The sequence below is a fragment of the Choristoneura fumiferana genome, chromosome 6 (assembly GCF_025370935.1).
Source record: "Choristoneura fumiferana chromosome 6, NRCan_CFum_1, whole genome shotgun sequence".
NCBI classification, from domain to species: domain Eukaryota; kingdom Metazoa; phylum Arthropoda; class Insecta; order Lepidoptera; family Tortricidae; genus Choristoneura; species Choristoneura fumiferana.
Window position 1 is genome coordinate 3,669,805 of NC_133477.1, and position 22,794 is coordinate 3,692,598.

Genomic DNA, 22,794 nt, shown 5'->3' on the forward strand with positions numbered 1-22,794 from the left:
AACATACAACGTTCTTACATGAAGTGGAATTCGAGATCACTTGAGATCTAGTGAGACGGAACGCTTTTTTACCCGACTGCCCAGAGGAGGGTTATTTCTTTTCAACTGGCCAGTTGCGAGTCGGACTCGCGCACCGAGAGTGTCGTACAAGTTTGTAGTTATCTGTGAATATCCAATGTTAGCAGAGCCCCTCTCCTAAGCAAAACATACGCAATGTGGGGTCATTTTTGGTTGTTCATACCAAATTTCAAGTTTCTAGGGCTACCAGAAGTACCCTGTACCTAGGTTTTTCGATTACGTATTTTTTTATGGAAACACCTATTTCAATGATTTTATCTTTTGATTGGTTTGACTTAGAAATTCGATTTATTTACTGCTTGAAGGGGTAACAGACAAACAGTACGCAGGTATTTAATATTAATTTCAGTTTGATACCACGCGTTTCTGAGAAAAAATGTGTTGATAAGGACTAACAGACAGATAGATGGAAAACAAACTAATCGTATATAAGGGTTTAATTTTTCCTTTTAAGGGAGGTACGGAACCCCAAAAATGTGAACATTTTGCTTAAAAGAGGGACTCCTCTAACACCTATATATTCATAGATACCCTACAAATTTGTACAGAACCCTTGGTACGCGAGTCCGACTCGCACTTTGCCTAGTTTTGTTTACGTTGAACTTACAAAATCACATTATAAATAAATAAATAAATAAATATCACGGGACAATTCACACCAATTGACCTAGTCCCAATATAAGCTTAGCAAAGCTTGTGTTATGGGTACTAAGCAACGGATAAATATAATTATATAGATATAGATACATACTTAAATACATATTAAACACCCAAGACCGAGAACAAACATTCGTATTTTTCATACAAATATCTGCACCGACACGGGAATCGAACCCGGGACCTCAAGCTTCGTAGTCAGGTTCTCTAACCACTAGGCCATCTGGTCGTCTGGTTACTCTTTCTATTTACTTTGCTCCATCATCATCATCATTACTGCACCAATACACATCAACTTTTTTTTACAAAAACGTGACTCAGCATTACACAACTCCTTTTAGTGCCATCACACAATACTAATTCAAATAATCATTAACCTTAGAAAACGAAACTTTTCATTCGAATTTCCGCTGTCTCGTTTTTACTGGTCTTCCGTTAATCTTCCATCTCGCTCCAGAACAACAAAAGGAACTATGAATCGTCAATATTTTCGATCTTTTTACTTAGCAATGACTTGCTATTTGGCATTAGGAGAAAGTGAAGAAGACAGAAATAAATGAAAATCGGTGTCAAGAGCGTCTTTTGTTGACTTTTAATATTGTGCTCGGATTTCTCACGGTATGAATAAATTTACTTAAAAACTTAAATTAATAATAATCACCGTGTCAAAACTTTGAATCGGAACAAAATATAACAAAATTGCTTTAAAATTCTGCTATTCAATGCCGATTTTTGTGGCCTAGGATTAGTTTTGCACGTACTCTGTTCTTTAAGTAACGGTTTTAATAAATCTTAGGTATCCAAGAAGCTTTCCAATGTTAGGATATTGTGCATAGGACGTTGTACATTTCTGCGTTTTCTCGTCCATGTTTATTGGTTTGCCTCATGGCTCCGCAATGTAACGCAACTATTTTACTTCTACGTGTTAACAGGCAAGTAAACGGAAAACAATAAATGTACCGTGTACTGTAAAATGTATATTTTGTCTGTGTCTTACAAACGCACGAAATGTCAGGCTGGCCGATAAATCCATGTAAAGTTTTAAGTTAATATGAGCAACAATAGGTTAGATATTTTATCTACACCCATATATATAGTAAATCCTCAATTATGCGTTCAAAAACCATAGGTAATGACCAGCATTACGACATTGGATTATATTATGAACACGGCTGTATCGTAATGGTCATTACCACGCCGCGACCAAGTGCAGCAGCAGGTCGTCGCGGGCGCAGCTCGTGGGGCAGACATAGGTACCTAGTTCTCGTTAATGCAGGTCATTCTCAATGGTTCTTGAACACATGATAGTGGATTTAATATATGGATATAGATAAAATATTTTATACAACTGTACGTAATTAGGCCTTAAAACAGTCATGTGACCCACGCCCGTGTTTTAAGGACCCCTATTACGATACAGTTGCATAAAATACTATGATTCATTTTGATCGAAGCTGACAGGCATTTTTAGAGCAGGTATTTGTAGCGACATAAAAACTTGTACATCCTTTCTTTTTCTTCAAACTCTTGGCAGAGTAGTCGTGGTTGTCGCATGGGGTGATGGCATATTTATTGTTAGTTTTAGTTTGTTAGTGTAAGGTGGTAAAAACAAAATAAATACGTATTTCTTTCTTCCTTCAAAATTCGTCGTTATGTTATCCCTCCCGTACTGCAGCCCTTCTCGAACATTCGTGGATACCAGTGATTTATCAATTGACTGCCGCTGAAATGACGAAGGATGCGATTGTAAACTACTTGTTAAAACTAAACTATTTACGCTAAATAAGTTTTTGGTAAAAATTTCGTTTTTAATACAAGCCTTTTTTGCTGACTGTACTTTTTGCTGACTGTACTTGTATTGTCACCCAAACTACATTTGCATGCCAAGTTTCAAGTCGATGCCATTAACCGTTGAAGAGTTCCGTCCTGTTGAGACGTTCCTGGCCGGACTACCAAGATGTCACTACCAGATTATTGTACTGTCACGCAATTTACATAAATATACCAAATTTCAAGTCAATCCGATCACTGGAAGTTGGGCGAATTTAGCTTGCAAGATTTGATTACAGACAGACAGACAACGGGACAGGTGAAACTAAATAAAAGCTTGTAAAAATCGTAACGTAATCGTATCGTTGTAATCGTAATCGTATCGTCGTTGTGTTGTATCGTCGTTGTCGTTGTGTCGTTGTTGTCATTGTGTATATTGTATTTAATGTTTTCATGTGTTTTTCTGTAATTTTTATTTTATTTGTGTTAATTTTGCTGTATATGTGTGTCTTCTGTGTAAGTGAATAAATGTCTTCTTTCTTTCTTTCTTTTTAATTAGTCGATAAGCTGTGTTATGTCTCTGTCAAGTTGTAATTGTAATCGTTATAAGCAAAACTTGATTTACTCCTTCCGGTATTACCTATTAAAAATCTTGATCATTTCAAAATATTAGTTATGTATAAAATTGTTACATATATTCAATTATCTATTCATGTAGGCCGACATGTTAAGTTAGTGCCAGATCAGGACATTAAACTACTTTCTATGTACAGTAATTAATGTTTTTTTTGCAGGTAATTTTTTATTCTGGTTTGACGACTGGCAGCTCTAGCAGGTATTTATAATGTACCTACCTATTTACCTATCAATAAAAAACTAACGTAAATGACAGATCTTAACGACTGAGATAGACTTGAAATTCCATGGGGATCATGAAGGTATTTGCATAGCCAAGGGATAGCATACTAGTCCATTTTTTAAAGTTCAACAGGAGACAATACAATACAATAACTCTTTATTGCACACCAACACATAGCAAGCAGTACAGAAAACACAGGTATATAGGTACATAGATACCTTCTGAGGTAAGCAATAGGTGGCCTTATCGATTCAGAGCGATCTCTTCCAGGCAACCTCAAAACAACAACAAGACAAGCCGCAGAATAAAACAAGTTATCATACAAATTAAGCAGCTTCAAGTATCATTAAGCACCTGTCAGTCCGGTCATCCATCCAAGTGGATGCCATGTTTTTAATCACCACTATCAGAACTATCCTAATACAGTGTGTTATCGGCAGCCAGGCTTTTTTAAGGGAGATAAAAGTAACGCATTTCTGTAACTTAACCATAACATTAATTTAATTAATAAACTAAAATTCAGACTTTGCTAACTTTCTAACAAAACAAATTGCCAGCAATGTACAGCAAAGTAAATTGACAAGTAATCGTTAGTGACAGCCGACAGATGCTTTGATTATTACTTGTCAATTTACTTTACATTACTGGCAATTATAATTTTGTTAGAAAGTTAACAAATTCTGAATTTTAGTTTGTTAATTCAATTAATGTGATGATTAAGTTACAGAAATTACGTTACATTAACCTCCCTTAAAAAAGCCTGGTTGCCAGTAACACACTGTATACAACGACTCAACAACATTAATTAATTGTAAATTTATTGTAATTGTGTATTGTGTATTTATTTGTTGTTTTTTTATTGTAAATTGTGGTTGCTTCTTTAAATAGAGTTTATCGATTTTGAACATGAAATTACCGTCACTACTAAATGATATTGTACCGGATAACTCGCGTCTTAAGTCGAGTATAGCTCGACAAATCATGTCATGCGCCATGTTGTTATGTTGTGTCGTGCGTGTTGCGGCAGCCGCCGATTCGCGTTGCTCCTATGAAGAAGGGCTACGAATTAGCCCGAAACATGTCGAGCTAAACTCGATGTAAGACATGGGTTATCCGGTACAATATCATTTAAGAAAAGCTTATCTGAATACATTATTATGTAACATAAATTATTACGAAAAATTTCAGAAGATGGTTGAGATAGTTTGACTTCTGTGTCTGTTTGTCCGTCCATCTGTCTACCTACTTGAAATTCGGCACACGACATAATGTATGTTACCAATGTGTTACCTAAATACGGAGCGTGTTATTATTATTTAGAAGCCTGTAGAGGTGTCCCACTGCTGGGCAAAGGCCTCCCCCCATGTCCTCCACTCTACCCTTTCTTGTGCGATCGCTGACCAGCTGCGAAGAAAGGCGTCCAGATCGTCCCGCCATCGACGCCTGGGTCTGCCACGCCGCCGAAGTCCATTTTGTGTATCCAGTCTGTGCTATTTTAGCCCACCTATTGGGTTCCATACGGCTGACGTGGCCTGCCCCGTCCCATTTCAGCCTGCAGTCTTGACACCTACATCAGCAATGCGTGTTTTGGAGCGCAATATAGTGTTCCGGATCCGGTCAAACCGTTTCACTCCCAACATACTGCGCTCCATTGCTCTCTGGCAAACCTTCAATTTGGTCTTCTGTAACTCAGTAAGTGACCATGTTTGAGCACCGTAAGTTAGGACGTAGGAGTGTAACGCAAATAAATAAATTTTAAACATGGGAAGCCGCTCCAAACGGAACTTTCACTCAAAATCATCTTTAACATCAGTGTCAAAAGCCAAACACCAATTTATTTGAGACCACTCGCGTCCAAAGGCTGTAATTTCCACAATTTGCTGTAATATCTTCATTAAGTGCTCAAGTAACGTTTGAAGTGATTTTGCTGTAATAGGTGTGAACATGCGATTACATATTTACTTGCTTTTTTATGTGAGGTGAGAAAAAGAAGTTGGGTCACCTAAAAAATAAAACCAATCATCAAAGTATACACGCAACTAGAGACACGTAATTCGCGAACGTTAGTCATAAATTCGGCTAATTCAGTTGAACCAACTGTTGCGCAGTCTGTATTTAACCCGTCGAATGCCCTGCGCGCCACAGTGGTGCGTATCTAAGTACCTACTCGTGACTAGTCAATTTTTGTTACTAGTTTCGATCACTCTTTAACATAGGGTGCTAGTCCAAAATTACCCAAAAAAGTCGTTGGTCGCGTGACGGGTTAATGTAGGAGCATCGTTTTGGCGTGCTGGTTTTTTTTATTTTACTAATATCAAGTGCACTTTGAAGACGTACCACTAATTATCTGATATATGATATCTGACGTAGTATTTTTACTATCCCGCGGGAGTGATGCAATTATCCGAGATAAAAATATTCCTTGTGTTAATCTAGGTTATAAGCTAGATAGCTTGGCACAGATGTACCCGATTTCTTTTAAATTCCTCAAGCCGTTTTTCGTCTGCGAAGAATTGTTTATCGCGCGTCTTTGGGAACTAATCTAATCGCAACACACACATCTTTAATCACAATAAAATAAAAGTGGAAATTTAGACGCAAATATAGGCTCCATTAGGATTACCTTTAGGATTGAGTACCTAGGCTGCGTTACCTAAGCATTATAATGTAAAGAAAACCTATGAAGTACTGAGATTAAACAACTTGATATAGGTTACCTAGTGTGTGAAACAGTTTTGTCATACATTATAACGTAACGTGATATGTGTGCACTCATGCGAGAATATTATGCACCGAGGTCCTTTGAATATGGCAACACAAACGATTCTAGAATATTTGTTATTTAGTTTTGCACCGGTATTCGTCTTACAAGCAACGTATGTACCTAAATTAAACCACGGCGTAATTTTTGATTATTTAGGTAAAGGGTAATAAAACTAATTTCATATTATCAATGGTGGAATTTAAGTACCTGTGATTTTAAGTCTGTATCCTGTATCTAAAGAATACAAGAAGAAGCAAGAAGAAGGCCGTGGTGGCCTAGTGGTTTGACCTATCGCCTCTCAAGCAGAGGGTCGTGGGTTCAAACTTTTTCGAAATTCATGTGCGGAATTACATTTGAAGTTTACCACGAGCTTTGCGGTGAAGGAAAACATCGTGAGGAAACCTGCACAAACCGGCGAAGCAATTCAATGGTGCGTGTGAAGTTCCCAATCCGCACTGGGCCCGCGTGGGAACTATGGCCCAAGCCCTCTTGTTCTGAGAGGAGGCCTGTGCCCAGCAGTGGGACATATATAGGCTGAGATGATGAAAGAATACATTTATTTATGTCAAAGAATGACTATAAGTATATATTTGTGTCATGCTAAGACGGATCCAAATAACAAATCATGGTTATAACCAATAAGATGTTTATTTTTGCCTTATTAGTGAAAGTGGTCGTATCGGTTACGTATCTAATGCCTAAATTATAAAATATTCATGAGTCTGTCTGTAGCTGATTTTATTCAAAAATGTTTTGGCGAATTCGCGATCTCTTTAGAAACTTTATACAAGCTCCTGTTTAGTTTTAGCTTCTTTTCGTTAGCTTACTTAATTTTTGGCTTGACTCTATGATTTATGAGTTTAGATGTTTAGATCAACTTACTTCTTAAGGTTTGATTGGTTTGATATTCGATACACATCGGCCTTGTGTTAATAATGTTATTTTTAGCAAAAAAAATCTATTTGGACGACCTGGCTGCTAACATACACAAATAGTGCTCCAAAACATGTTAAAATGCGTTTAAGAGTCTAAGGGGCTGTTTCACCATCCATTGATTAGTGTTAACTGACGGTCAAATATGATGCCGTCTCTATTTGTTTTGCTCGAATAGACGGAGACGGCATCACATTTAACCGTCAGTCAACACTAATCAATGGATGGTGAAACAGCCCCTAAATTTTAATAAGCAGCAGCAAGATCGGCTCTTTTTGCACTTAGTCGAGAAATGACACGAATTTACACATCCATGTTTAATTAATTTGGAAACCTTGATTTTAGAAAGCGCTTAAACGCAATGACGAGTTATATTTGTATTTGCAAATACTTATATGAAATGTGTTCGCATTGAAATATGACAAATATGTAAAGCAAAAATCCATTTTCACCATTCCGCATTCTAAGCACGCTATCAAGGCGCGATTCAATTCGATCGTCTATCACGCTATCCATTGATCGTTTTGCAAACATCGAGCTCTTCAACCACGTAATAACTACGACGTGGAATGCGAACACAAGCCGGGCAGAGGTATGTGCGAATTCTTGGTACCGGTACGGCAAAACAGTGTGATAGTGGCTTGCTACTTTCGTTCTACATTTTAAATTGAAAGATTTAGTGATATAGCGGAATAGAACAATATGATGTTTTCTCATGATGATTTTTCTGAAGCCATAGGAAAGTTTTGTATTGTTGCTTTTGTTTCTTTAATCGGATTAATAAGCGGAAATCGGATGATTGTTATTTGTAATTAGTATATGCGTAAGAAATGTGAAGGTAACTATGGATAGAGACATAAAGTTTATACGGTAACTTTCAACTTGCGTCTGAGTTGCATTAGCTGCTTTTATACTTACTATCAATTAAACTCCTTTTTTAAACGCATTTATTATTGTTCTGGTCACCCGTCCTCCCTTCATAACATTACGGGATTCCATACGAGTTAAAAGACTACTTTTGTAGGAATATCAGACCTTCAGTTCACTTGATAACTAGCATTTAACCAACGAAAGCAAAGGATCAGGTTTTCAAGTCGAAGCGTGTTTTTTAGGGTTCCGTAAATCCGTAGTCAACTAGGAACCCTTATAGTTTCGCCATGTCTGTCCGTCTGTCTGTCTGTCTGTCAGCGGGTAAGCTCAGAGACCGTTAGTACTAGAAAGCTGTAATTTGACAAGAATATACATATCAGTCACGCCGACAAAGTGGTACAATAAAAAAAGGTAAAAAAAAATTAAAGACGTAAAGTGGGGGTGATTTTTTTTTCTCGACTAACCCTATATTGTGGGGTATCGTTGGATAGGTTATTCACGCAATTTTTCCAACAATCTTACACTTTCCTTGTACTCGTATATTCGAACCGGTCATTAGGTACCTTCAGTAGAAATAAATCAACATACATAAGCACCTGCGGTACAAACCGACGTGCATTCGCGTAAAAACATTACCCTCCTTCTGGATTCACCGTAGTAACACGACCATCTCCCGTAACGGCCCGGTCGATTTTCTAATACAATGCTTGCATTGCAAACTAACCGCTATACGGTGAACATCTCAACCGCGCAATGAAGAGCGGATTCGTTCACTCGTAATAGTCCGGGCGACCGCTGCGCCTACTTAAGTCAATGTATAAACGCATCATGCGGCGAGACTCGGCGAGGCGGCGTCTTTGGTATGGATTTTGTCGTGCGTTTATTTCCTTTTATGACTCTAAATGTTGTCGTGGCCTGCATATAAGGCCAACGTTGGTCTGGACACGATCTATCGATAAACGCGTCCCTCAGGTTGGCCAACGAATGTAGAGCGGGCATTACAATAACACAGAGGAGCCAACTTTAGTGTTCCGGTACAGGTCCATTTCTATCCTGTCCTATCTTATTTTGCTAAACGCTATTTCCGGTTTTGTAATTACCTACCTACTGAGCAAAACTCCGTCGTCCAGGTATTTACTGTAAACTTTGATTTCAATACCCATTAATTCCGCTAAATATGTCTAAACTAAGACTAAATATTGCGTGAACATTTTGTCAAAATATACATTTTAATACTTACCACAAAAATCGGTATATTATTATGTAGGTACTTACTTACCGCAAAAACTTTTTATACACTTTCCAGTGCCTTATCGCTATAATGCCTCAATTTACGAGCTATTGTTCCTGGCCCTAATTTTTACTTTCTCCAAAAACAAATATTACACCCAACTGTGTTGGAAAACCGTGGAATCAATCAATGATTCGTCATTTTTAGTCATGATTGATTTGCTGTGGTGCCATCAAAACTAGTTAACGAGAAAGATCTGTTATACCTAGATTCAAGCTAGTTTAAATTTTCAATTAAGAGCGTTGGATATTGGAAATCAATCTAAGCTATTGCGAATTTGATCTGGTGTTTGTCATACTACCTAAATGAGGACCACGACGTAATTTTTCTTCCAAAAATTCTTACGAAAATGTAATAAAATTCCCAAAATCGAATTCCATTGCCAGGGCCCTGTCTCTGTCTCGTAAATTAAAACAAACAAACACTAATATTAGACTAATGTGCTTCGAGAAACTGCGCCTAGATCGGAATTAATATCAAAGGGCACAAGTCACGCAAGCTAAGGGGCGTCGCGCCTAATATGACTAAAAAGTTATTAACTTTATCTTTATTGAAGTTAATTGTTCAAAGATGTATTGATTGCTGAGATTGTGGACTCACTGATAGATAAGTACGTACCACAATTTATCAAAATCTTTTTAAACACAAATAAACTTGTTTGCTTTAATAACAAGAAAGATGGAAAAGTATGACATTGATTCTGAAACGAATATTCCCGTGTGATCTGGATCAAAACTAAAATCTCGAAACCTCAACATCTTTTTCATGGGTGAGCGCGTTCACGACGGTGGAATTTTGTATTTTTTTCAAATGTATCACGAGAGCTTAGGTAACATTGATGTCCTACAATTTTAATTAAACTGCCTCATATGGTTTACCTTAAAACGATGCCACTGGTTAAGTTTACTGATGTGCCAAAGGAAGCTTTCCAAATTTGCGGGTTGAGGAAATTCGAAAACTTCTCACAATTTTGTATGGGAATTGAAACTTTCCGGCTCTTCAATTTAAATTTCCTGTATATCTTGTGAGAACTTCCAGAAATTTCCGAGAAGTTTTCCAACTTTTTTAAAACTTTCCACAACGTGCACATCTGTCGTGAAGGTTGGTTATTTACAACTTTTTAATTGACAGCTACAATTACTTACTACCTTCTCCGAGAACACTTTGAATATGAGCACTCCATTACTTTTTATGTCGTGTCAACGGCGCGTGCTGTATTGAATAACAAACCTCAGTAACCATGCACCTTATTAACACTCTATCATAACCCATTAGAGATTACATTACCTTGACTTAATGGCATTGTTCTGTTATAAAACAACTTTAATGAAACTCTTTCAGTGGACCGTAATTCTGAACCATATGGTTTCTTATTCCATGACGTAGCTGAACGTTACTGGTTACTACCGGTCAATTACCTCTTGAGATGGTATGGGTGCCTGGTAGAAACATTGTTTGTTTAAGAAAAAAAGTTAAGTATAATGTCTTTGGTGTGATACAGTTATTTTATTACACCGGGATTTTAGCCGCATCTTTTGCGAGCAAATTTTAAGATTAAATTGGGTTTCAACTTCTTGCAGTGCAATTGAAAACGTTTCATAGTTATGACCAGACCGTTGGAAGAAAAGGTTCAAGTGGCAATTACGAAATAGAAGACGAAGCGGTGGTAGGCCTCCCACTAGGTTGGACTGACGACATCGCGAGAGTCGGGACTCGCGACCAAGTGATGAATGCAGTTGGCGAGTTGTCATTCATTGTGGCGTTTTAAGGGAAGGCATTGGTTTATTGGACTTCATCCTGCTGATGATAATAATAATGGTGATCGTTCCAAAATATCGATATGTTTAGCCTAAATGTTATCTTTGTATTTATTTCAAAGCAAGTGTCTTGCCAGCCAAAAATTGACCCCGCGGCTTTTTCTCCATACTTGAATTTTCCACCCCGCGGTAACTTTAAAAATCAGATATATCTCTGCAAAAGGGATGAATCTGGCGAAATTGTTGATGTACAAAACAAGACTTAACATTTTTTTAAGCTTTTATTAAACTTGCCCCGTTTTTTGGGTCAAATCTTGCAAGGTCATTTTGACCTCTTCCAGTGATCGGAGTGACTTGAAATTTGGTGTACAAAATAAAATTTGGATGACAATGGAAGTACAGACAACAAAAAATACAGTCGGCAAAAAAGCTTGTATTCAAAATGAAATTTTTAATAGAAACTTATTTTGAGGATCATGGTTATGGGTAGAAAACTTTGTAGTAAGTACTACGAGTATGATCGAGTAGATATGCACGACTAGAGTTAAGATTTATTTTCATCGCTCATTTGTAAATATTTTGTGACAAATATCAAAGATGCCATCTCTGTTTGTTAGTCCGAATAAACAGAGACGGCATAACATTTACCTGTTACGTAAAATTGATATTCATGAATGGTGAAATAGGCCCAAAATCAAGGTGGTAACTTTCTACGATTCACCGACGTCATAATAATAATCCAATTACCCGGCATAAGCCCGATTGTAATTTGAAATTGTTACGAATTATACAACAATGAAAGTAGGCAAATTCATCTAATTGTAAAGCAGCATTATGTATGTTGCATGACTATGCTCTGTAATAAAGCCCTACGATGATACGTGAGTATGCTATTTGTGAAACACTACATTATGCCCGCGGCTTTGCCCCTTGTAAAATAGGTGTATGACAAGTGAGGGTTCCACGGAAAGAACGTGCCCAGCCACCTTTTTCAAATTGAGATTTTAATCTCAAAATGTAGAGCTCGCAAAGTACTATGACTTACTATTTAATTAAATAATGTAAAAACCATACACAATATATTTTTTTAACTTTTAAATAAATGACAACTTCAGTAATTGTTCGTGATGACTAACTTTCAAACCGCACAAGCCATGTAAACAAACCTCGGTTTGGCAACCCTAAAAATCAAATCAATTAAGCAGCAATGTAAGTGAAAATTCAAAACACATAAAAAAGAAAACTCCACCGACAAGAGTATAAACTCTCAAGTTAAAGAAGAAGAGTAAGTTAAAATTGAATTGTGACAAATGTAAAGCCAGGTCATTCACTCTCGCACGATTACGCGAACCAACAAGACATTGAAAGATGATATTTTCAAACAATCTATGTCAGTGTTTGATGTTATTAATTTGGTCAAATAAAAGAAAAAAACATATTGCTCGCAGGAATCGATTAGAACTCGTGACCACGAGCTGTCGGTACCTTATCTGTCGCATCTCGGTTCATGCTTAAAACAAACCGGTCTGAGTCTTGGTACCTATGTCTTTGACTGACATATGATGTTAAAAAAAAAAAAAAGAGAAACATTATTTCGTGACAACATTATACTCGTAGAAAAAAATGTAAACAACTGGTCACGGTAACAAATATTATGTACTAGGTACCTCCTTCTTTATCCTTGTTTAGCCTGTCTGTCTGTCTATTATCTCTTCATGCTTAAACCGCTGAACCGATTTAAATTAAATTTGGTACCAAGATACTTTGAGACCCTAGGAAGGGCATAGGATAGTTTTAAAATAAAATTTTCGCGGGATAGAGATAAACGGAATTTTCGTAGACGGAGTCGCAAGGAAAAACTGGTACAGTCAGCAACAAAGATATGATTACAGACAAAGTGCCAAAAATATGTATACAGGACTTTATTTCCTGAACATTAAGGTCGTGTGTTCATATTTTTGGCACTTTGGCTGTATTCATATCTTTATTGCTGACTGTACAAAATATAATATATATATATAGATATAGATATGGAAGAAAGAAAGAAAGAAAGAAGACATTTATTCACTAACACAGAAGACACACATATACAGCAAAATTAACACAAATAAAATAAAAAAAATACAGAAAAACACATGAAAATAGTAAATACAGTATACACAATGTTGTGTGTCCCCGCGAAAGTGAAACGGTCGCTGACTCAGCAAACGAAGATAGGTATACGTACATAAATAAGAACACAGTAACGAAAATCATGTACAGAACCTTTGTGCTACTAATGTAATGTCGAGGAAATCATAGTCAAATTGATTACGTATTAAGAGGTTCCACCTTGGTACATGAATTCACCACTTTTTGGACTGTACATGTCTATGCATGCATCTCAATTGCCGGAAAAATTACTCCGCGTACCCTTTCTGGAATGTTAGTCATATGCATAATTATAACAGGTTTTTAAACATAACAATCTGAATCCAATTAATTTAATAACGCTGGACCTCATACCAGTTTATGTTGTTTGAGTATTACGCCATACATTTAACGGTATTCCTCAGATTTCTTAATCAAGTCGACTCGTTTTGTAAGGCAATTTTAAACATGGCTACCTTTTTCGTGGTGAAAAATCTTTTGAAACCAAATCGATTTAAATGGAAAATTGGTTTGCCATGCTGAGGTTCAGTGATTTTTTTGTTGACTTCGAATATAGTTAGAGCCGCTAGCACAGTCGATAATTAAATTCAAGATGCATCAACTGAGGAGCGTGTTGTGCTAGTTACTAGAATCCTAAGTTGGACTCATAAAAAAGAAAAAACTGTTACTGAAAAACGAAAATGTGTTTTAAATACACATAGTGCCAATGAACTAAAAGAATTTCCTTGCTCACCCGCGACCTTACGATAGCTAAGCTTATGCAAAATATGCGTGTTCATGCAGTTCCTCCACCTCCACACTGTAAGAACACACACAAATCACACAAACCCATCTATCACCACCACCACACTACACTGACGCGTTTCGAACTCAACCAGAGCTCATCTTCAGAGTGACACAACCGTACACCATGCTACCAGTTGTTAGACTCCAACACACATATTTGAACACGCATATTTTGCATAAGCTTAGCTATCGTAAGGTCGCGGGTGAGCAAGGAAATTCTTTTAGTTCATTGATATGGACCTCCGCAAATAACGCCTGATTCAATAAACACATAGTGCCATCGAATCTTGGTTAAACTATAATATTATAAATGCGAAAGTTTGTAAGTCTGTTTGTTTGTTACTCCATCACGTCTAAACCGCCGAACCGATTTCGATGAAATTCGGTATACGGATAGTTTGCGTCCCGGGGAAGACCATAGAATAGTTTTTATCCTGGTTAAAATCGCTTAGTTCCCGCGGGACAGTAAAAACCGAATTCTACGCGGACGGAGTCACGGGTAACGACTAGTTAAAACATAAAATATTCACTATCCTACGGAAACCATGTTTTATTTTGGGATAAAAAGATACAAAAATATGATAAAAGTTACAATACTTATGTAGGTCCCATTTTGTGAGCATATATAAAATTCACATACCTAAAGCGTTATCTGGACAGCTGCATGAGGAATGGAACTCCCTGCCTTGGTCTAAGTCTGACAATCTGCAAAACTTGAACGACGTATACTAGACTAGACAAACGTCATGCATCTTAGATCACATCTTCGCTTGTATCGATCGTAATTGTGGCCAAAAAAATCCTATGATGAGAGAGAAAGAAAGAAAAGCTTTATTTGCACATATTTAATACATAAAAAAATACATTAGAAGGAAAAAATAAATACAAATAAACATCGAATAGTATAAATCAGGGTTGTCCAAATCCCAGGATTGCGAGGCAAAAATTGGCCCACCAAGACATCCGAATCTGTCCGCCACCGCTTTGATCGGCTAATAGCACGACTAATTTTTGTAGTTAGGTAGGTCTGAATGTTGGCGCCTCAGACTTAGAAAACTTTGCCCACCTGGAAAATCAATAAATATTAATATAATTATCATCAATAGCCGTGACAAAATGAAAACAAATAAATTATGCATAAAATATTGTATGTTAGGTATATAGGATAATATTTTAAGGTTCAGAATATATATTTTTTGCAATGCTCTTCCAGGGCTATCGTATTATTACTGTAATAATAATGTAATTTTTATGATATACAAATAAATGAAATAAATGAAAAATCAATTGGCCAGCCTTGGTGTAAATTGATGCATGTAACTATCAGTTAATTGTTCAATTTAAAAACCACAACCAGTATAATACATAATATTGGATTGAATTACTCAATCGTGTCGGTTAGTTACGATAGTGTTTATAAAATTACTTTTAAGCACGGGAAGCGAAGCGTTCACACGCGAACTTCAATAACCCTGGCCTGTGAAGTTTTTTGCAATAAAAGTACCTAATTAACCAATACCAGCATCTTCGGCACCTTGTCTAAGGGGGTTCCTTTAAATAAATTGTCTTGCTTTTTTACTTATTTCTTTATTTGTCAACAAAAAATTACAGCATTACAGTTGAAACACCAATGCGCTTTAAAATTCTAATTATACAGTACGGTACACAAAAATACATATAAAATACACAAAAATTACTTAATTTTTTTTTAAAGTCGTCTTCGTCGCTACCCTAAAACGACGGAACACCACACCCTCCGGCCAGAAGTCGGAGCGCAGGAACATCTGCTGGTGCTTGGCAGGCACTTGGAGTCTAAATGAGCTGAAATTGTTAGCCCTTTGAGACCTTTATAATAAGTTTAGGATAATTATGCGCATACCGATGGGGCCTTTAATAGGAGCAAATAATTAACACATAGATCGTACTCATCAAATTGAATTAAAATTCAAATTTAAATATGTTTATTGAACAACATGACACTACTTCAGCGATTTTTAGAAATAATGGAGTCTTTAGATTTTCCCTTTTTATTTGCGTGTCTTCCGTATTAGTGAATAAATAATAATAATAATAAATTCATTTATTTCGGGAAACTTGGCCCATACAATAAATACCTTACAGACTAACATACATATTTATAATCAATATTTAAAACTAATTTGGTGACAAAACGGCGTGACCCCGTTGAGTCACCGTCCCCGACCGTCCCGATAAATGTCTTCTTTCTTCCTTTATGAACAGAAACTTATTCTATTCATTTAATTGCTTGTGTAAGCACTACCTTTCTCACTTTTTCATCTGAATCGAACTGCTATTTTACTTACATTAGCTAGCTTTCCTAGAAACTTAGCCTACTATTCTCAATGCTTGTCCGCGTTGATTTGCCCTAACGACGTCAATCCCGTTGAGTACCTTGTAAACTGCGCAGGCGCATGCAATAGCCGTCATTGACTGCTAATACCTGAAATGTAATCAGGATGAGGCAGGTCTCTTTAGAAAATGAGGTAGGTGATTTACAAGACAAGCTAAATATGAGTAACTTGCTGTCAGTAGTTCTGGCTGATGGTGACGGTGACCAATAAGCGAAACATGCACAGACACACACACACACACTCACACAGCTAATGTTATGTTTTAATGATTAACTAAATCAGTGTTTTCCAACTTGTGGGTCTAAAAATACGGAGCTATAATCCCCGAAATCAAAAAAACCGAATCCATAAACTAATCAAGTTTTTTAAATATATTGCCAAGCCTTAACACCAATTAATTTTACCTCTGAGGTATGCCGATTCAATGAACTATCTATTAAACAAATCACCGGGCAAATAAGACGGAAATGAGAGGTGCTTAACTCACACAAACGTCGCTGACGACCAATGACCCCCCTGTTCCCACATAACAACGGTAACGCAGGATTGCCGAAATGTACCGTTCACCCTGACGTAAAACGTAAACCAGATCACATAAAGTACAGATGACGGCTGTGATACCATAACTTTAACTTATTCAAGAGTGTACAATGTACAACGTGTAATGTGTGAGGTGATTAATCAAAATGATTTAGTTAAACGAAATAACTGCTTTTCTATAAGATTGTTGCGAACTTCATCATCATCATCACATATGATATTAATACTTATATTAATAATAATAAATCCATTTATTTCGGCAACTTGGCCCATACAATAAGTACCTTACAGACTAACATAAACATAATATAATAATATTAAAAACTAATTTGGTGACAAATCTACGTGACCCCGTTAAGTCGCCGTCCCCGACGTCGCATTCATCTGCGGCATGGTTCCCCGGAACCGCCGGAACACGATGTCTTTCGGCCAGAAGGCAGCACTCGCAATGGTCTCCATCAGCGGCCGCGGCACGCGCACGACAAAAGAATACAGGTACATATAATGTCCAAATACTGGCCACAAGCCTTATCTTACAGAGAGGGTGGAAATCTCGCCTTTTGTATGAAGAGCCGTCTCTACGTCCATGTGAAGCATTATAATCTCTTTTTGAGTCCCCCATCCTGACATGTTTTTACTCGGAAGAGATCACTTTACAGTGACAAGGTCGTATTGCTTACCTTGTAATTTTCTCTCCATGTACCTGTTTCTGCCAGTTACTATCGTGGTGTTCAACTAAGAGTCATTGTATTGTATTGTCGTTAAAAGTATCGAATAAAACCATTAATAGGGACTCAAAACTAGAGTAATTTTCAATTAATAGGTCCATTTAACACCGTCAGATGGCCGCAGAGGTCAGGCGCCACGGGACCCACGGAACAAAGGGCACGGTTGACCTCACGAACAATGGTGCTTTGTCTGCTTTTCCCACACTCCATCTGGCGCAGTTTCCTAGTTCGGACCGAAATGGGTGTAAAAAAGGCATCTTATGGTCGCTTACCCATTTAAACTTGTAATGAAATAGGGTAAACCATACAGTAATTGGCTACGTTACAGTAATTGCCCACTTGAATTTTTTATATGAAACAACAATAATACAAATAATTTAATGATAAAAGCGACTAGATTATTATAATTAGCACGATATTTGTTATGATTTATCACCACTTTTCTTTGTAAATTTTTGATTTAATTCAAGTGGGCAATTTCTGTACCGAGGCCAATTACTGTATGGTTTACCCTAAAATAGGCTATTTACGCCTTACAGTTGAGTGCTGTCTCCTTCCGGAATAAGACAGGGCTTGGACTATAGTTCCAACGCGTTTAGCTTACTATGGATTGGGAAAGCCACTGAACTGATTTGTACTCATAGGTTTATCCTCACGATGCATTTTCCTCTTAGCGAAAAGGTCAAAAAATTCAAATTCAAATTCAATTTCACACTTTAATGCCGAAAAACTTTTTCGAACCGACGACCATCTTCATAGATTGGTTGGCTGTCACTAGGACCATCACCAGGCTAGGTATAACGTTTTAAACTTTCGTGATTCTCACTCATAGTCAAAATACCACAAACGGTGATAGGGTGACTAATAAAAGTGAACAAGTGCGGGTAGTTCGTGATACGAGTGCCGGCACTATTAGTGATCGAGTGCGGGTAGTTCGAAGAACTCGCGCTGCTAGGCAGACTTGACACCCCACACTTCAGTCTACTCGTGACCACGGCAACTGTAACGTTGCCGAAACGTCAAGGTAAATATTACTTGTGCAATAATAGCGTGATAAGTCCCGATTGTGGTATTTTGACCAGGCTAGGTATCAAAGACGCTGCAAATGCCGTCGTATTCTGTATCTGTGTAGTTTATAAAAGCAAAATCAAAGTCAAAATAAATCTTTATTCAATTTAGGCTATATACTTAGCAAGTGCTTATGAATGTAAAAAAATCTACCACTGGGTCGGAAGACTTCTGTTGAAGGCAAGAAACTCAACAAGGCATAAGTATCTTTTCCAATACATATATATATATCCCCCCGAAGCCGAAGCCGTGGTGGCCGAGTGGTTTGACCTATGGCCTCTCAAGCAGAGGATCGCGGGTTCAAACCCCGGCTCGCACCTCTGAGTTTTTCGAAATTCATGTGCGGAATTACATTTGAAATTTACCACGAGCTTTGCGGTGAAGGAATACATCGTGAGGAAACATGCACAAACCTGCGAAGCAATTCAACGGTGTGTGTGAAGTTCCCAATCCGCACTGGGCCCGCGTGTGAACTACTGCCCAAGCTCTCTCATTCTGAGAGGAGGCCTGTGCCCAGCAGTGGGACGTATATAGGCTGGGATGATGATGATTGATGATATATATCCCTGTCCATTAATTTCATAAAACACCTTAAATATTAATGTCTTCTTAAATGAATAGATTTGAATCTTGTATCTATTTGTTTACTAGTTTTGCCCGCGGGTTCGCCCGCGTGGAATTCGGTTATCGCGCGCTGATCCCTCGGGAACTCTGCATTAGCCATAGGCCATTTTATGCTAAACTATCACTGTAAGGCTTATATAATTAAAGTGTATTAATATAACATTAAAGTGGTTTTATTTGGTGGTATTTTATATAAAATTCGCGAATTCGCGAAATTAATTCGTAGGTGTCATCACTCAAGGGAGTTTTCTTCAAAATGGCCGCGCCACCTGACGGTAAATTTTAAATATGGCGCCGCCACTCCAAGGGCTAGTTTTGCCCGCGGTTTCGCCCGCGTGGAATTCGGTTATCGCGCGCTGTTCCCTCGGTAACTGTGCATTTGCCTATGTCACTCTCTGGCCCATAAACTATCTCTATGCCAAAAATCACGTCGATCCGTCGCTCCGTTTCAACGTGAAAGACGGACAAACATACAAACACATAAACATACATACAAACACTCATATATTCGCATTTATAATATTAGTATGGATTTGTAAGTATACCAAGTAATAAAAAGGTAAAATTTATTTATTTGTTTGTATAAATATGAGAGTAATCTTTGAAACTGCTGAACTAATACGTCTCGATTTCCTAAATAAAATCGACAAATAAACAGTCACGTACAACTCTTACCGCAAAGCCATGAAGGTCGCATTTTCACAAAATAAACGAAAACCTAAAATAGCCGTAAACCTTGGGTAACGTCGACATTGGTCGGTGAACGGAATGAAAAAAAAATGCAAATTACACATTAATCATAACTTTGATATACTTTCATCATCATCATCAGCCTACAGCAGTCCACTGCTGGACATAGGCCTCTTCCATGGCGCGCCACAACACTCTGTCTTCAGCCCCTCGCATCCATCCGCCGCCAGCGATCCTCTTAAGGTCATCCGTCCACCGTGCCTCAGGACGCCCTACACATATGATATACTTTATTAAACGTTTTTTGTTGAAATGTAACTGTCACATGATGATAGATACGTTTCTGAATTCGGATACAAATAAACACATAAATATAAAACCGTCAATTAGTACTGATAATTAAATTATTTTCACGATCAAAACATTCACGAAAAGGTAGTGTGATAGTTTTAATAGCGTGATAGTTTAGCTAGATAAAGTACTCTTAGTACTTTTAAGTTAGAATTAAATTGGCACTTACAGACACATCTACAGATTTATCTTTTGTCAATGTACGAGTATGATCCAAGACATGGCACTATTTTATGCCAAGATTCAAATGAATACCTACACCATAAGAATTCATTAAAGTTTGTAAAGCTTCTGTTAACTGTTGTTTTCTGCCACTTTGACATTATTCTTACCAAGCACTGGCAAAATATATTTTTTCAATTTATAAATTTGTAACTTTTATTAATAACGAGATTATAAGTAATTTTGCATTCGACATTACCGAAATATAAGAATAAATTATATCGGCGGCATTACTGTTACGGGCGGTTAGTTAATTTCACTCATATATCATGTTCATGTTTAATTAAACCACGATGTGTTATCTAACAAGTTACTAGCATACGTTTTGTACGGTCGAAGACCAGTAGATTATTTAACGTGTTACGTATTGGCTCCGCCTACAGATATTGCTCTCAAATGTCGCCATAAACAAAAAAACGCCATTTTTTCGCAGACAATATATGGCGACGTAAAACAGTTATTACATTTTCATCATCTTCATCATCCCAGCCTGTAACGTCCCACTGCTGGGCACAGGCTTCCTCTCAGAACAGTTCGGGCCGTAGTTCCCACGCGGGCCCGTGCGAACTGGGAACTGCACACACACCATTGACTTTTCGTAGGTTTGTGCAGCTTTCCTCACGATGTTTTCCTTCACCGTAATGCTCGTGATAAATATTAAATGTAATTTCGCACATGAATTTCGAAAAAATCAGCGGTGCAAGCCCGTGTTTGAACCCACGATCCTGTGCTTGACAGGCTATGGTCAAAATACTAGGCCACCACGGCTTATTATTTTGATACAGGGGCGTTTTTAAAAAAAAAGTGTACAGAGGGTCTATTGCGTAACGTTTCTGACACTCGCGATCACAATCAAATGGCAGATTTCGCAACTGTCATTTGATAGCGATCGCGAGCATCAGTAACGGTAGGCAATATAGCGAAAATAGAAACTGAAACATGGATACACAGAAAAAAACCAGAAAAAGAGACCAGCGATGGGAATCGAACCCAGGTCCTCAGCATTCCGTGCTGCGTGCTATAACCCCTACACCACCACTGGACAGGAGTCTAGACACATATTTCTCCCATGCACCACACATTTCAGCCTGCTTCCTTTCTTAGCCACTTAAGCAGTGACACCACTAGCGACATCTATGTTTTAGCTTTCATCAAGAAACATCAACACTCCTTCGGAACTAACCGCTCACCTGGACAAGAGATGTCACTATTAAGCAATCAAATTATGATTGTTTTTGGAGTATTTTTGTATTTTATATTTCAACTCAAATTTTGTTACTTTTACGGTCATCCCGTGAAATCCAACGAATCATCAGAATCGGATCGTTTCGTTGGATTTTACGGGATGACCGTAAAAGTAACAAATTTTGAGTTGAAATAAAAATACAAAAACACTCCAAAAACCAATCTTAGTCAGGCAATACGGCCTCAGGTCAAAATTCCTGTCATTAGTTGCCTATTTGGTTTATTTTTCCAAAAAGATGGTCTACCCAGAACTATAACAATGGGTAGTGCCACTCCGCTGATTGTCTCCGACATCGAGCATTGTTCTCTTACCAGGAACTGGCGCTTCCTCCATATCGCTTGCTTGTTCATCGATATATTAAAGGCAATTATGACGGTAGTCGTAATTCTTGGCTTGGAATTTATGTGCTGCACAAACTATATGTCTTACGTGGCTTAAACTGCTTACCTGCTTACTGCCACACTCAGAGACGTCGCTTAAGTCGGCATTTACTGTCGGTTATGTACGCTAGATTTAACTTGGCATATAGTCGGGGTCAATCTTTGGATACATATCGTAGCATTTTCGTTGCGTTAAAATTTGCTCGTACATAATTAAATAAGCAGTTAGGCCGGATGATTTGTCAATGCAGTTTGCAAAAAATTTTTTGTGAAAATTGTTTTTTATTTTACAAAAAAATATATTGTATAACTAGAAGTAATAGGAAAGTTATTGTGTGTAATAGGGCGAGAGGTTTTTTGGAAAATGAAAATGTTAGACTTAGGTATTTGAGACCGGGAATCAGGTAAGCATCTAAGCTTTCAGAGCAGAAAAATTATTTACGATTATAACATAAAATATTTTTTTTATGAATAAATTGGTCAGGAATATGGTCATTCTTGATGATTATTATCCTCTTTATATTTTTAAACTCCAACTGCAATAAAACTGATGAAGTGCGAGTGTAATCTATAAATTAAACAATGTATTTCAATGAAATATAAAATTACGTTAACATTATTGTATTTACATACATAGTACCTTAATACTTAAGTAAT

General features: G+C 37.4%; 1 protein-coding gene across 3 annotated transcripts in view; it reads left to right on the top strand.

The window, feature by feature from the left end:
* mwh (multiple wing hairs) overlaps nucleotides 1–22,794 on the top strand; it is a 213,083-nt gene that overhangs the window by 116,831 nt on the left and 73,458 nt on the right. Inside the window, exon 2 of one of the 3 annotated variants that reach the window (XM_074088877.1) lies at nucleotides 3,300–3,340. The exons of the other annotated variants lie outside the window; for them this stretch is intronic. The gene's annotated coding sequence lies outside the window, so the exon portion shown is untranslated. The remainder of the gene's footprint in view (nucleotides 1–3,299; nucleotides 3,341–22,794) is intronic. 3 annotated transcript variants of the gene reach the window in all.